A 13,375-nucleotide genomic window follows, 5' to 3' on the forward strand; every position below is an offset into this window, starting at 1 on the left:
TTTTAGAGTGTGGATGTATAAATTTATCCATGTGATTGTGAATCTAAAAAAATTTGAAAATATGACTGTGAGTGAAATAGAAGGAAAAGAAGGAAAAAATAATCTCCTATTATGTGGGGAAAAAAAAAAGGGGGGAAGGTGTGGTGTGAAGGATTGTGTGAGGGTGTGAAGTGACTACAGGCAGGTGAAAGTGGGTTTAGTGTATGGGCGGGATGTAAAGTATGAAGTGAGAATCAGTATCTGTAATTTACCGCTGTTGTATATTCTTTATCTTTTTTTTTTTTTTTTTTTTTTTTTTGCAACCTGTACCTGTTTAGCTTAGTTAAATCTAAGTGACCCTTTTAAGCGTAATAGGTAACCATTAGTCACTGTCTGTAATAATAATTGGTATGCTCAAAATGTATCACCTTCCATGAATATTTATGTAGACAGGGATATTATTTCAACAATCTTAGATTATTTGCAACAATAATACTTTCAGGAGGAGAACTGAAGCTATTTTTTTTTCATTTATTTATTTATTTATTTTTTAAGAACTATCTCTGTATCCTGAGAGCTAAGAGATACAATCCTAGGAGTTATAACTTCAGTTAGTATCAGGATTTACTCTAACATGTGAAGAAAAGGAATCAGTGGTAAAAATATTTACTCAATTGATACTTTTGGTAGTATTTCTGATACCTCCTTATTTGAAGAGATGTTTCCTTTGACCTTGCATAAGTGCAAAATGCAAACCTAAGAATTGTTATTCTATGGGTATCTTAACTTGCACTAGTTTGAGAGTTTAAAGCTAACAATTTATATAGCTAAGTGTATCTTGCCTTTATATTTGACCCTGGTTGTACTGAGGGCCTTTTATAATCCCTGTGCTATGTGACATAAAACATAGGTTTGTATTCCATTAATAGCACAGAATGTAAAAACAATATGTGAAAGCTAATTATAAATATATTTCTTTCGTATTTTATACATTCCTTCTGTATTTACCAGGCTTGTAATTATTTTCAGTAATACTTTTAAACTTGTGTTAATATAAACATTATAGGCGATAATGAGAAAAAAAAACCATCCATTTTTATATACAGATATTTTGCACATTAAGTATTTGTCCATATATTAGTAAGTCAGAATGTCCAGTAGATTTAGACAGCAGTAAGAAAAAAAATAGCAGCAGATTAGTTAGCTACTTTACCGACTCCAGCTCTGAGCATTGAATAGGTGGTAGTAGAATCAGGATCTTCCTCATGAGCTGTCCCCCCTGCGCAGCACCGGTGGAGGGGGGAACGTCCTTTAAACAATGAGACACCGGTTATGATCTCGCTGGTATGGTATCTAGAGCTCACTGTGAGGTGTATTGTGGGGAGCGTCCATCAAGCACAGCAAGGCCAGGCATGTAGGAGAAGTCCTTACCCCTCTCGCAGCATCGGTGGGAGGGGTCACCAGGAAGGACGGAAAGTACTGCCAGCCTTGAACCAAGGGTCAATAGGCTCTCCCCTTCTCAGCAAAAACAGGCCAAGGGGGCCAAAGCAGAGACGAAGCCCGCCAAGGGACGCACCGCCCGGCTTCACCTGTAGACGGTAAGGAGGGAGGAACCAGGAAACAGTAGAGTCGTATCAGGGACACTATCAGGTAAGAGCGTCCGGTCCCGAACAATTTCAGCGGCCTCCGCCCGCCTCGATCCAAGTCATCTGCAGCCACTTGTGAGAATTCTCAGAGAACGGCTCAGTCTGTGTAGAAAGACTTAGGCTGGTAGCCAGGAGCAGAATGTCTCTCAACGGGGATAATAACAGGCCAGTGTTAAAAGTGCTTATTATAGTACTTTGAAATGTATGCAGGCGCTTTGAACCTTTCCAATAATTTGTTTGCCAGATTACTTAGGCACTTTAAAAGAAGTACTTAGTGCCGCAGGGGAGCTTCCATTTGCTGCAACGTGCAGCTTTAGTGCAATGTCTTGGCACTAGCAGGGTTCCAGTAGCGGTGTGTTTGCACGCTAGACAAGCCGCCCAGGGTTAATGGTTTTAGGCGAGAGATACTCGCCAAGAGCTTGTAGGGTGGATAAATCAGCACAGGTGCAGCGTGTGTCCTCACACCTGGGCTCCTCCCCCGGAAACCCGGAAGAAAAGTTTTTAATAAACTTTCTATAGTAATTGGTGAACCCCAAAAAACGTTGAATAGACCGAAGACCAACTGGGTGAGGCCACTGCAGAACTGCAGATAACTTGTCAGGATCCATGGAGAACCCTGCAACAGAGATAACATAACCTAGGAAGGTTACTTGAGTCTGATGGAACTCACATTTCTCGAGTTTACAAAACAGGCCGTTCTCATGTAGTCTCTGAAGAACCTGTGTAACATCAGAACGATGAGCCTCAAGTGTGGGTGAGTGTATGAGGATGTCGTCTAAGTACACCACAACACACTGTTGCAACATATCTCGTAGGACATTAATAAACTCCTGGAAAAAAGCAGTAGCATTACATAGGCCAAAGGGCATTACAAGATAGTCATAATGCCCGCTCCTGGTGTTAAATGCTGTTTTCCATTCGTGGCCCTCCTTGATCATAACGAGATTGTACGCTCCTCTCAAATCAAGATTAGTAAAGACTATAGCTCCCTTGAGTCGGTCAAAGAGTTCTGTAATGAGCGGAATATGGTAAGCATTCTTAATGGTAAGACGATTAAGACCCCTATAATCGATGCATGGTCTTAACTCGCCACCCTTTTTCTTCACAAAGAAGAAGCCAGCCCCTGCAGGAGAGCAGGATTTGTGGATGATCCCCCGTGACAGAGCATTGGCAACATACTCCTCCATAGCACAATTCTCTGCAACAGACAGAGGGTAAACCCGGCCCCAAGGAGGAATGGCTCTGAGTTGCAGGTCTATGGCACAATCATAAGACCAGCACGCACCTTGTCAAAAACGTCTAGGAACTCTCGGTACTCCTCTGGCAATTGAGATACAGACGAAGTGCACAAGACTTTAACTGGTTTCCGAAGACAAGTGGAAATACATTGCGGAGACCACGCCAAAATTTCAGACCTGCACCAGTCGAGACTGGGATTGTGCTTTTGGAGCCAGGAGTAACCCAGAACATTCAGAAAATGTGGAGAGTTTATCACCTGAAACTGGAAGAATTCAAAATGGAGAGCCCCAACAGCCATGGATAACGGAACAGTTTTCGTGAGTAACGAGTGCGGGCTAAAGGGGCCTGCCATCAATGGCCTCAATAGCAGGCGGAACAGACCGAGGCAAAACAGGAATGGAGTGCTTTGATACAAAAGTACTGTCAATGAAATAGCCCTCAGCACCGGAGTCAATAAGAGCCTGGGTGACTATGGAAGAGTCCTAATAATTAGGACTGATATAGGCACAGTATCAAAATGTAAAGATAGGATTGAAGAGGTATTATATGAGTAACCTCGGTGCTGCCCCTTTAAATTACATGAACAACTGGGAAGGGAAAAGAGGAGGACAAAGAGGGGATTAGTAAGCACTCTTACACCTGTATAAATTACAGCGTATAAATGCTGTATAATTACAGCGTAAAGGCACTGCTAGTGAATAACTAATAGTAATAAAATTAATTTTTAATTATAAAGTTAAAAAGTGAATTACTAAGGTGGTAAACACCACCTATAAATCACCCACACCAATTAAATTAACCTCAAAGACACCATTAATGCTGTAACGTTACCAAAATACCACCCCCCTGTATTCCTGGCCGATAGCAGGAATCATCGGCATCAGGTGTCAGGGGTAGCATATAGCAACAGTCATATGCAGCACTTAAGGTGAATAAGAGTAACCACTAATTTTTAAAAACAGAACAACACAAACATGTTTCGGCCGTTATACGGCCTTTCTCAATGTGATTCAAGTAGAAAAAATGACAAGCCGATTCTCTGTTATCGTTGCCTTTTAAACCATTAGAGAAAGAGCTCAAGAACCAATCATTAAGGCGCTAATGCACACTCCTCAAAGATGGCCAAACAGTATTGATTGTTTATGTGTGGCTCTTATTGTCACTGGTATCCGTGCTCTGATTGGATTGAATTTCAGTGCACATATCCTATCACATCATACCATCACAGTACACTCCTCCAAAACAGAAGTCAGTCTGAATAATCAGACTACTTCTTTGACATTACTTGATCGTGTACAATATTAGGTCTAATATTGAATCGTCATTTGCGGTTGTACGATCACATCTAAGCAGCATCTAAAAACGGCTGCGAAGACAGGTTACTCCTCACTGTATGGAAAGCTTACATATTAAGTCCCGTATATTTCATTTTCATTGAGGGTTTACACTTCCATACATACTAACGATTAGATCATAGGTAAATATATGTCATTTTGAACTTTAGGGAGGTTTTAAGTATGATACTGTATTGCACATACCAATTGCAATATAAAACAGGATTAGCATGTTTGGCAATAAATAAAGTATATATGGGATATGCACACAACAAACTAATATCCTTATGAGCTGTTATACTGTCTTAAAGGTTTATTATATGAAAACTAGTTCACAGATCATTACCTTAGAGCATTATAATAATACATTTATTAACTGTAGCTCAACTAGGGGGCTCATACCAATTCGATTTATTATGTGTTTAGTGTACGTAAGCAAGGACTAAATTTTCCTCATAATTATTGCAAACACTTTGCACAAATCATGGTAATAGTATTAAAAGCCCTTTTGGGGTGCACATCCCATATTATGGGTTTAATGTCTAGCTAATCATATTTGCACCAATATTTGTCCAAAATCCCAGAAAATATTATAGATCATGGGCGAGAATCATCAAAAAATGTGCATAAGTACATAGATAGTGGAAGATAACTAAAGTTAAAAACAACTATTGCGATCCATACATATGTTTCCATGTTGAAATCGTATAATGGTAAATATTATTTACACACTTATATAGTTGTATATCTGTTATTGTTTTCCACAATATAATTCATGTCTTAAATTAGCAATCTACAAATAAACCCAGAAATTATTATTTTCATTCATGCCATGTGGCATTACAGAGTTTAATTTAAAAATCCATTTGGAGAAATTACAAGAGATAACAGATCAAATATCAGTAATTAGTGAGGAACTAAAACTATATGAAGCCAGAGAAGATTTTCAAAAATCCTATGCTAAAATTAAGGGGGATGTGGAACAATTTGCTAAATTTATATCAGAAAAAAAAGGAAAGGAAAATTGACAGAGATGTCAATGATTATGCTAACAATAAAGTTTATATGTGGAATCAAAATAAGAACACAGGCAGTGAATCTGATATGTCTGATAGGGAAGGTGAAATTGAAATAGACCTATCTGATGATGAAGTTAGACCGAGACCCATTCTAAGAAATAAGGTAACACCACATGGTAACACACAGAGTGTCCCTTTAGGCGGAGAACCCACAGAGGACAAAGAAAAAATTCCAAGGACAAGGAAACAAGTCAAGTTTTATTCGAAACCTCAAAACAAAACGAACAAATCGAGCAGTCAGTATTAAATATAATAAATCTTACAGACAAAACACTTACTGACACCCAAATATCTATACTCAAAAAGGGCCTCACATTTGTACCCACACCCACCACTGACAAGTTCGAAGTAATTAAAGATGTTCATTTATTTGTATGCAAAATTTTGCTTAAGAAATATTTCTCTAGGAATAATAATAATGAATCACTAGACAAAGCCGATATGACTGCTATTACTGATTTAATTTCATTATTAGAAGAGTCTAATGTAGATGATGTACAGGCCTCAAAGGGTGATAGTGGTTGGATAAAGATACTTAAGTCCAAATCACAGTTTATAACACCTAGCAATATCTCTCACAACGCAATATCTTTTTTGGATCTAGTATGTAAAGACATTCTCTGTCTCTCTGAAAATAGGGAGTCTGGTATTGATAATTTAACAATTGAAGAGAAACAAGCTCTCAGAGAATTAACACAATGGACAGATATCCAAATTAAGCAAAGTGACAAAGGTGGCAATATAGTCCTGTGGCCTACCCATATGTACATAGAAGAAGCTAAAAGACAACTAAGTAACAATAAAAACTATAAAAAACTCTTTGGTAATCCTACAGAGGATTTTCTTAGGCAATACAATAAACTCATAAGTTCAGCACTACGTGAAAGCATTATTTACAATAAAGAGTTCAGCTTTCTAGAAACTAAGCAACCAAAGGTAGCGACTCTCTATCTGCTTCCTAAAGTACATAAGGATTTATCATGCCCCCCGGGAAGACCCATAGTATCGGGCATAGGGTCTTTAACAGAAAAGGCCAGCAGATATATTGACGCTAGACTTCGATATGTAGTAGAGTCACTTCCATCTCATACCAGAGACACAATGCACATGCTCAACAAAATTGATCAAATTGCATTAACTTCCAACTCCATTCTAGTTACGTGTGATGTTGAATCACTTTATAGTAGTATCAACACCAAATGGGGATGCAAAGCTCTATCATATTTTTTGTTGAAAAATTAGTCTATGTCCAATGAAACTAAAGAATTCCTAATAGAGTTATTGGAATTTGTACTAGGACATAATTATTTTTTTTTCGACTATAAGTTTTATCAGCAAACGTGCGGAACAGTGATGGGGACATCTTGTGCCCCTACTTATGCAAATATATACCTGGGCTGGTGGGAAGAAATCATAGTATTTCATGATACTTGTAATTGGTTTACACAATACATCACCCACTGGTCCAGGTATATAGATGACATCTTTTTTGTATGGGAGTTTACAACAGAACTCTTGTCTGAATTTATTGCCACTTTAAATACGAATCCCTTAGAATTATTTCTCACCATGAGTAGTGATATGCACAAACTGGAATTTTTAGATATTACTATCAGAAAGGGTGAAAACCACCTGGAAACAGATACATATAGAAAGCCAACATCTACTAACAATATATTATGTGCTGATAGTTATCATCATCCTAACACCATTAAAAGTTTACCCATAGGTGAATACCTTAGGATTCTTAGGAACTGCTAGTCAGTAGAATCTTTTAATAAGGCTGCAAAAGACTTGAGATCGAGATTACTACAAAGAGGCTATACTAAGAAAGCTTTAGCCAAAGCGTATAATAAAGCCATAGGAAGGTATAGATCTGAACTGTTAAAGCCTAGAAATAAAGACTCCACAAACCCCCTCAGGTTTATATCTACATATACTAATCAGAGCAAATCAATTTCCAGCATTGTCCAGAAGCATTGGCACATTTTAAAAGCCGATGAAGTATTAGAAACTGTCATTCCTGATAAACCACTGTTCACATATAGAAGGGCGAATAACTTAAGTGACTGCCTGACAACCAGTCATTTCAACAGAAATGTGAGGAAAATCCCACTATATAAAGGGTCTATCGCATGTGGGTGTTGTAACATCTGTCCACATATGATCAAAAAGAAATCTATAGTTGACAGATTTCGCAAAAAGTGGATGATCAACAACCATATCAACTGCAAAAGCACCAATGTAATATACTGTGTGTCATGTGAATGTGACCTAATCTATGTAGGAATGGCGACTAGGTTTCATGGGACAAGGATGACGGAGCATCTAAGCAACATTAGATCTACTAAAAAAACTCTGGAAAGAGGCAAGAAACTAACAAGTGTAGCCAGACAGTTTCTACAAAACCACAATGGCAATACAAAGTCCTTTAAATGCTGGGGATTGGAGACCATCAAACCTGGGGGGGTGGGGGGACACTGAACAGATATTACTCAAAAAAGAAGCCAGATGGATTTTTAAATTAAACTCTGTAATGCCACATGGCATGAATGAAAATAATAATTTCTGGGTTTATTTGTAGATTGCTAATTTAAGACATGAATTATATTGTGGAAAACAATAACAGATATACAACTATATAAGTGTGTAAATAATATTTACCATTATACGATTTCAACATGGAAACATATGTATGGATCGCAATAGTTGTTTTTAACTTTTGTTATCTTCCACTATCTATGTACTTATGCATATTTTTTTGATGATCCTCGCCCATGATCTATAATATTTTCTGGGATTTTGGACAAATATTGGTGTGCAAATATTATTAGCTAGACATTAAACCCATAATATGGGATGTGCACCCCGAAAGGGCTTTTAATACTATTACCATGATTTGTGCAAAGTGTTTGCAATAATTATGAGGAAAATTTAGTCCTTGTTTACGTACACTAAACACATAATAAATCGAATTGGTATGAGCCCCCTAGTTGAGCTACAGTTAATAAATGTATTATTATAATGCTCTAAGGTAATGATCTGTGAACTAGTTTTCATATAATAAACCCTTAAGACAGTATAACAGCTCATAAGGATATTAGTTCGTTGTGTGCATATCCCATATATACATTATTTATTGCCAAACATGCTAACCCTGTTTTATATTGCAATTGGTATGTGCAATACAGTATCATACTTAAAACCTCCCTAAAGTTCAAAATTACATATATTTACCTATATTACCTATAATATGTAAGCTTTCCATACAGTGAGGAGTAACCTGTCTTCGCAGCCGTTTTTAGATGCTGCTTAGATGTGATCGTACAACCGCAAATGACGATTCAATATTAGACCTAATATTGTACACGATCAAGTAATGTCAAAGAAGTAGTCTGATTATTCAGACTGACTTCTGTTTTGGAGGAGTGTACTGTGATGGTATGATGCGACAGGATATGTGCACTGAAATTCAATCCAATCAGAGCACGGATACCAGTGACAATAATAGCCACACATAAACAATCGATACTGATTGGCCATCTTAGAGGCGCGAGCATTAGCTCCTTAATGATTGGTTCTTGAGCTCTTTCTCTTAACGGCCGAAACATGTTTGTGTTGTTCTGTTTTTAAAAATTAGTGGTTACTCTTATTCACCTTAAGTGCTGCATATGATTGTTGCTATATGCTACCCCTGACACCTGATGCCGATGATTCCTGCTATCGGCCAGGAATCCAGGGGGCTGGCATTTTGGTAACGTTGCAGCGTTAATGGTGTCTTTGAGGGTAATTTAATTGGTGTGGGTGATTTATAGGTGGTGTTTACCACCTTAGTAATTCACTTTTTAACTTTATAAATAAAGATTAATTTTATTACTATTAGTTATTCACTAGCAGTGGCTTTACGCTGTAATTATACAGCATTTCACAAATTATAGGTGTAAGAGTGCTTACTAATCCCCTCATTGTCCTCCTCTTTTCCCTTCCCAGTTGTTTATGGAAGAGTCCACCCAGGAAAGGACAACCGTGACCAAAGGTTTCTCCTTTAGCGGTTCCGGGGACGAGGATAAACCACCCAAGGTCTGCCCACGATAGGACCTTAGGTGTGAGCGTTTCCCGGCCGTGTAGGACAAGACTTCAAAAGGTGGCCCTGTAACCCACAATAGAGACAGAGCCCTCCCTCCTCCTAAAGGCCCTTTCCGCCACAGAGAGATGCATGAATTCCAACTGCATCGGCTCAGCAGTACCTGGTGACTCGGGACTAGAAGGCATGGGAGGAGAGTGAGGCATGGGTGGGAACAAACACGTAGGAGACAATGGAAAGGAGACTTCCGCAAGCGCTCCTTGAAAGAGGGCCTTTCTCTGAGTCTGATGTCAATTGGGATAAAAAAAGACACCAATGCCTCGAGATCCTCTGGTAAATCTCTGGCAGCAATTTTGTCTTTAATCGCATCAGAGAGCCCATGAAAGAAGGCGGCAACAAGGGCTTCATTGTTCCAACCTACCTCTGTGGCAAGCATACGGAACTCAATGGCATACTGAGCAACAGATCTTGTACCTTGCTGAATGGACATGAGTCGTTTAGCAGAAGAGGAGGAGCGAGCCAGAACATCAAATACCCTTTGAAAGGAAGCCACAAATTCAGGGTAATTTGAAATCACAGGTTTATTAGTCTCCCACAAGGGATTAGCCCAGGCAAGAGCTGTGTCAGAGAGTAATGAGATGAGAAATCCGACCAGCTCTGTCAGAGGGAAACGCCTGCGGTAACAACTCAAAGTAAATGCCCACCTGGTTCAAAAACCCTCTGCACTGATTAAGATCGCCTCCATTTCGCTGAGGTAGAGGTGCAGAACCGGACATGCTCCTGGTAGGACTAAGTGCAGCAGCGGAAACAGGAGCAGCCATAACTTGCGGGACACTTTGGTCTAAATGTGCAGTGCGAGTCAACAGGGTCTGCAAGGCTAGTGCAAATTGATCCAAGCGGTGATCCTGTTCATCCATCCTGGAAATTATGGCAGGTAAAGTTGGATTATTAGCACAATCAGGATTTATGGCCCTTGCGTAATGTTAAGATGCCAGGAATCAGACTGAGATGAGAAGTGCAAAAATAATCACACCTTTAATAATAGCAAAAAATAATAAAAAGTCCACAAGTTAAATAACAAGCCAGGAATCAAAACCAGAGCTGGTAGTCAGACGAGCCAAGTCAGGAGCCAAAGCGAATAGTCAGACGAGCCGAGTCAGGATCCAAAGCGAGTAGCCAGAATCAGGAACAAGGAGGACAACAGAGTCAGGACGTAAGACAGCTAGGTAATACACAGGAGCTCTCACAAACAGGTCTGAGACAATACAAGGGCAAAGCATACTGAACAGAGGCCCTTTAAGTAATAAGTGATGACATCACAATTCTGAGACTGCATCCTGTCTCACACGGATGATGTACACCAGTCTGGCCATAAAAGGAAGTGCAGGAAATGAGCATCATCACACAGTATGCATCAGAGTCAGCAAGAGAGTTGAGTAAAATGGCTGCCAGAAGCACGTGGCAAACAAAACAGGAAAAAAGCCCTTACAGAGAGAGAGCAAAAGAGAGGGGGGAGAGAGAGCAAAAGAGAGGGGAGAGGGACAGAGCAAAACAGAGGGGGGAGAGAGAGAGCAAAAAAGAGGGATGGAGAGAGAGAGCAAAAAAAAGGGGAGAGAGACAGAGTAAAAGAGAAGGGGAGAGAGAGAGCGCAAAAGAGAGGGGGAGAGAGAGGGCAAAAGAGAGGGGGAAAGAGCGCAAAATTTAGTGGGAGAGAGAGAGCGTAAAAGAGAAGGGGAGAGAGAGAATGCAAAAAAGAGGGAGAGAGAGCGCAAAAGAGAGGGGGAGAGAGAGAGCGCAAAAGAGAGGGGGAGAGAGAGTGCACAAAAGAGGAGGGAGAGAGCATGCAAAAGAGAGAAAAAACGCAAAAGAGAGGGGGGAGAGAGAGCAAAAGAGAGGAATGGAGAGAGAGAGGTGATAGAGACAGAGCAAAAGAGAGGGGGGAGTGAGAGAGCAAAAGAAAGGGGGGAGATAGAGAGAGCAAACGAGAGAGATGGAGAGAAAGAGCAAAAGAGAAGGATGGAGAGAGAGAGCAAAAAAAAGGGGAGAGTGACAGAGAAAAAGAGAAGGGGAGAGAGCGCAAAAGAGAGGGGGGAGAGAGAGAGTGCAAAAGAGAGGGGGAGAGAGAGAGCACAAACGAGAGGGGGAGAGAGAACGCAAAAGAGAGGGAGAGAAATAGAGTGCAAAAGAGGGGGGAGAGAGAGAGTGCAAAAGAGAGGGGGAGAGAGAGCCTGCAAAAGAGAGGGGGAGAGAGAGAGCACAAAAGAGAGAGAGAATGCAAAAGAGAGGGGGGAGAGAGCGCAAAAGAGAGGGGGAGAGAGAGCAAAAGAGAGGGGGGAGAGAAAGCAAAAGAGATGGGGAGAGAGGGAGCAAAAGAGAGGGGGAGAGAGATAGCAAAAGAGAGGTGGAGCGAGAGAGAACCCAAAAGAGAGGGGGAGAGAGCGCAAAAGAGAGGGGGAGAGAGCACAAAAGAGAGGGGGAGAGAGAGCAAAAGAGAGGGGGGGGGAGAGCAAAAGAGAGGGGGGAGAGAGATAGCAAAAGAGAGGTGGAGCGAGAGAGAGCGCAAAAGAGAGGGGGAAAGAGCACAAAAGAGAGGGGGAGAGAGCACAAAAGAGAGGCCGCTGTACAGCAAGAAATGGCCCGTTTAAACGGGCTTTAGGACTAGTAATAATAATAATTGGTATAGGGAAGGTGTTCCCAGCCCGATGGTCATGCAGCAAAGGTTATAGCAAATATTTGGGTATTTAAGATTATATGCCTCTTGCCCTATTCCCACATAACATGGACTGGCTATATACCTCAGTATGATATTTTATCTTATGTTTTTATTAATTTCCTTTGTCTCTTTTTATGCTGGCATATTAAAAGTTACGTTTATTTTTATAATCATGATTATAATATTGGATTACTGATTTGATACAGCATGTTCAAGTGTGTGCCTATGAATGTCTTTGCTTTGTTCTCTCCAGTCTTGGGGGAGAAGTTGTAATATAAATTGTTATTATAACAAATTAGGCAACTCCATGCTTCTTAAAGGTGTAAGTACTATCAGTACATTTATGGAGTTAAAATTGTGGTATGATAGTTTCAATAAGAATTACTGTATTTATTGGTTGTTTTTAAAGGGACAGTAAAGTCAAAACTAATCTTTCATGATTCAGATAGGGCATGCAATTTTAAACAACCTTCCAAAACCGCCCCTTAGCTCAGAGCATTTTGAAAGTTTTTCACAGTTACACAGTGTTAGTTCATGTGTGTCATATAGATAACATTGTGCTCACTCCCGTGAAGTTATTTAGGAGTCTTCACTGATTGACTACACTGCATGTCTGCCAAAAGAACTTACGGCTAGATTTAGAGTTCTGCGCCAAAGGGGTGCGTTAGCTACGCATGCTTTTTTCCCCCCGCACCTTTTAAATACCGCTGGTATTTAGAGTTCACAGAAGGGCTGCGTTAGACTCCAAAAAAGGGAGCATAGAGCATATTTACCGCCACTGCAACTCTAAATACCAGCATTGCTTATGGACGCGGCCAGCTTCAAAAACGTGCTCGTGCACGATTCCCCCATAGAAAACAATGGGGCCATTTGAGTTGAAAAAAAAACTAACACCTGCAAAAAAGCAGCGTTCAGCTCCTAACGCAGCCCCATTGTTTACTATGGGGAAACACTTCCTATGTCTGCACCTAACACTCTAACATGTACCCCGAGTCTAAACACCCCTAACCTTACACTTATTAACCCCTAATCTGCCGCCCCCGCTATCGCTGACACCTGCATATTTTTTTAACCCCTAATCTGCCACTCCGTATACCGCCGCAACCTACATTATACCTATGTACCCCTAATCTGCTGCTCCTAACACCGCCGACCCCTATATTATATTTATTAACCCCTAATCTGCCCCCCACAACGTCGCCGCCAGCTACCTACAATAATTAACCCCTAATCTGCCGACCGGAACTCACCGCTATTCTAATAAATTTTTCAACCCCTAAAGCTAAGTCTAACCCTAACAC

This window comes from Bombina bombina, chromosome 2 (genome assembly GCF_027579735.1).
Source record: "Bombina bombina isolate aBomBom1 chromosome 2, aBomBom1.pri, whole genome shotgun sequence".
Lineage (NCBI taxonomy): Eukaryota > Metazoa > Chordata > Amphibia > Anura > Bombinatoridae > Bombina > Bombina bombina.